This window comes from Macrotis lagotis, chromosome X (assembly GCF_037893015.1).
Source record: "Macrotis lagotis isolate mMagLag1 chromosome X, bilby.v1.9.chrom.fasta, whole genome shotgun sequence".
NCBI classification, from domain to species: Eukaryota; Metazoa; Chordata; class Mammalia; order Peramelemorphia; family Peramelidae; genus Macrotis; species Macrotis lagotis.
In genome coordinates this window covers 44,135,101-44,139,177 of record NC_133666.1, presented here as the reverse complement: position 1 = coordinate 44,139,177, position 4,077 = coordinate 44,135,101, and positions in this window count along the sequence as shown.

The following is a 4,077-nucleotide window of genomic DNA, read 5'->3' as shown; positions in this document are numbered from 1 at the left end:
GTTCTTGATTACTTGCCCTAAACAGGTAGATGTATGACTAATATAAAAAGAGAGATAACAATATGACATATACTTTCGCTTTTTACAATGTAATCACTCATCCCTCCACCTCCAAGTTGTCTCTGTAACTAACCCCAATCCATTTGGGCTAAACAAAGCTTAGTTGTCTTAAAAAAATGATCTGGCCTATATTATTGACTCACTGTGTGACCTCAGACAAGTCACTTCCTTTCACCATCTCTAAATTCAGAGGTGGGGCTGTGTGTGTGTGTGTGTGGAAAACAAGGGAAAACATGGGAAGTTATTAGACCACATGGCTAAGGCTCCTACCATTTCTTATATTCTAGGAATATGTGATGCTTTCGATATCCAGAAACTCTAGAAAACCAAAAAAGAAGACTTGGAAGACCAATCATAATAAAATGAAAATTGACATTTAAAAGTTTGCAAAACATTTCCATAAGTCATTTCATTTAATATGCTTGCCCATAAATAACCAGTAAGCCTTGGAGTGGTATTTGAACTCTGATCTTCCTTGACATCAAGAACAACACACTTTCCATAGCACCATGCATGTTGCAATATCAAAATCCCACACAGTATGAAATTCCCACCTTACCCGAATCAATTCAATCTTTATTCCCACCAAAAGAAAGAAGGATTTTTGAGACCACAGTTGGATATCAAAGATTCTTTTTAAAACACAGCTTTGCTTTGGTGCCTGGAGGCAATTTTTCTGATTTTTTTTTCAGAAGTAGATGGGTCAACAAACAAGTGTTATGTTGGTGTTTGTTTAGAAGGGATAGTCTTGTTGAATCACATTTTTCCCCTAGCTCCTATAGCATAGCCTCAACTTCCATTTTAATATGCATGACCATAGGAGATATCAAGTAACCAGAGTCATCAGTGATCAAACCTCTCAGGAAACAGTGCCAAGAGTCCCAGTCACTTTAGTTTGAAAAGACAATTAAGCAGACAGTTTTGTTTGGGGCTGGATGGTCAAAATAACGGATGGAAGGAATCACGGTTTTTTTTTTTTTTAGCAGTTTCCATTCTGTTTCCACAAAAACCAACGTTTTCCCTTAGAGGCAGCATATAAATTGGAGTTAAGATACCTGAGTTGGAATTCTGGTTCACACTATGACCTTGGGCGAGTCTTTTCATCTCTGTGAGCTCTGTAAAACGGGGAATGATACTGTGTAGACTCAGAGGGTCATGGGAGTGATTTGTAATATTTCAATTTCAATTAATTAGAAAGCTGAAAGGACCTTTAAATTTCTGAGATCACTCACAGAATCAGAACTCTAGAGCTGAGGGTGGAGTGAGAGAATGGGGGAGGGAATCTCAGAGGCCAGCAAATTCAATCTCCTGGTTTCACTGAAGAAATTGAGGCTCTGGTAGAGTCACTCAGGGAGTAGCCAGAATTTTACAGAGGTACAAATAGATCTAGAGATGGGAGCAATTTGCTGAGAGAGTCACAGAGTTAGTCTGGGCTAGCTCAAACTGTCTAGCTCTCTCTCCACCATACCAACCTGTCTGTATTTCTGAAATGTTAGAATTAGTGTTATAGGGTTTTCTGTACCTTCACTGACAATCTAGTATCTGGAATCTCAAACCAAGATTTAGGGTAGCAGAAAAACTGAAGGTTCGATTTCAGGTGTTGCTCTAACCAGGGCTGTGTGAGCCTGGGCAAGTCACTTCTCAGTGTTTTGGGTAACTAAGTTGCAGAGTGGAAGAAGCTCCTTACTATGAGTAAGGAATCTTACACCAATGAAATTAATAATCCATATAGATCCCTTTGGTGGTTGTGGGGTACCTATGTTATCTTATCTCATCCTTGAAATCCTGTGAGAAGGATATACAAATTAGAACTCTCATTTTAGAAAGAAACTAAGGTGTTGAGAAGTTTGTTTTTCCAATGCCACATAGGTTTCTGACCCAGCATCCTTGCTTCCATACCTCGATGCTTCCCTCAGAGGGGAGCAAATTTCTAATAGGGCCCCCTGAATCAATGTCACGGGGAGATGGAAGCAAAGGAAAATGTTTACAGAACCAGTAAACATGGCATGATTGAAAAAGGCTAACTTTTCTAAGGACCTTATGAGCTAGAGGTTGCTGACAGTTTTCTGTGATAAAATATTAAAGAACAGAATATTCTCATGGGTGACAACAGCCTGAAGACTAAGGGCTTCTTTGAGACAAGACAAAGTGTTCCATAACACAAAAAATGAAGGATGGGTTTTCTGGCTTTTTGTTCTAGGGGTTGGGATAAGACAAAGAACCAGATTTATATCAAGTTGATTTTAAAAATAGGTCTATTTGTTGAAAATACAATGATTTCCAGGGGTTCTCTGAGGATGTTGCCATTATTCAAAAACAATGTTTTCTTTTCAATTAGACCTCAAGCACCATAGGTTCGGAGTTTGGATTTGAATATAACAGCAGCTGACTCTTATGCTGTTTCCCTGCATCCCCCTCTCAAGAAGCCCGGGAGGTAGTTACTACAGATGTAATTACCCCCATTCCTCAGAGAAAGCTGAGGTTCACAGAGGCAAGTGCCTCACCCATAGACACAACGACACTAATAAGGCCGCCTCAGAGTTCTTGGCTGTAAAACCATTAAGTGTAGAACACGAAAACTGAAACAACTGGCTCTTCCCTATTCCAATTCCAGAAAAGCAAACTCAATTTTTCTTGATAGGCCATGACTGAACATCTTGTAGAAAGAGTAACTCTTTGGCAGCCAGAGGTCAAAGTCAATCTCAACAGGACTCTGTGGAAGAGGAAATTGAGGCCCAGGGTGGGTAAGTCACTTACCCAAAGGCACAAGCTAAAGAGCCTCAACCCCAACCCAGGCTTTCAAAGTGAAACACCCTTTCCAGTGGACTACTAGTGACTGCAGAGCTTTTCTGAATGATTTTTTTTTTCCAGGGGAATAATGTTTGTCCTTCCTTCTCAAAGCAGACCATGACATCAGGGAGGTGATGCCATGACAAACAAGGGAACTGGATTTGAGTAAGGGGGTGCTGTGCTAAGTCACCAACCTCACTTTCTCCTCCAGAGTCATTTGGATTCAGTGGCCAGATATGAATCAGGATGACTGGAGATGGTACTGGATGAGGGGCAATCAGGGTTAAGTGACTTGTCCAGGTCACACAGATAGTGTCATTTGTCTGAGGCCAGATTGGAACTTTGGTCTTCTTGACTCCAAGGCCAGTGGTCTATCCACGGCACAACCTAGCTGCCCCTTTTCAGGGGGATGGTGGGTATATCATGCTTTTAACAATCAAGGGAATCTTTCAGTTTTCCCCCCATAAAATCAGGAGGCAGAAGAGAATAGAGGAGCTATGTCTTTTCTCCCTGGGCCTCAGTTTTTTCCTCTAGAAATTAAAGGAGTTAGAAGAGTTGCTCTCTAAAGTCTCTTCCTGTTTAGACATTCTGAGTCTACAAACAGCAGGTAAATCTCCAAATTCCCTGAAATATTTTAAAAGGACAACAAAATTGATTTCTTTCTAATTTAATTAGGATGCTAATAGTTTATTTTTAAATAGCTAAGATTAAAAAACAAAGCTGAGGTCCTTGCTCTTTGAAATGATTTCATTTTTTAAAAATTTCCATTAAGAGAAATAAAGAGGCTTGAGGAACCCGGTTTTGTCTTCACTGAGAAAAATCTGGAAACTACAGTAAAGCCAGAAACAGGTGGCCAATACAAGGCCCACATTTCTGTTTATCATATGGAATTACTGAGGCCAAGAGAGGAAAAGGTCACACAGCAAAGGAAGAAGCAGAGTTTGGGTCTCTGGGCACTAGAATCTCATGTTTGTTTTGTTTTGTTTTGTTTTATACTAAGCCATGGGGTATATAGGTTATCTCTTGTCTGTATGATTTCTTGACATTTACTGAGTATATAAAGAGGTTTGCTTTTTTTTCCCTAAGAGTCAAATGACTGAAAATTAAATTTTATTTCAGACTTTGGAGTATTTCACATTCTCCAATTCTCCTCTTTCGGGGTGAAGGACTGTGGAGACTCTGAGAATGTGGCAAATTCCAATTCCCACGTTCCAAAAATATTTAAGG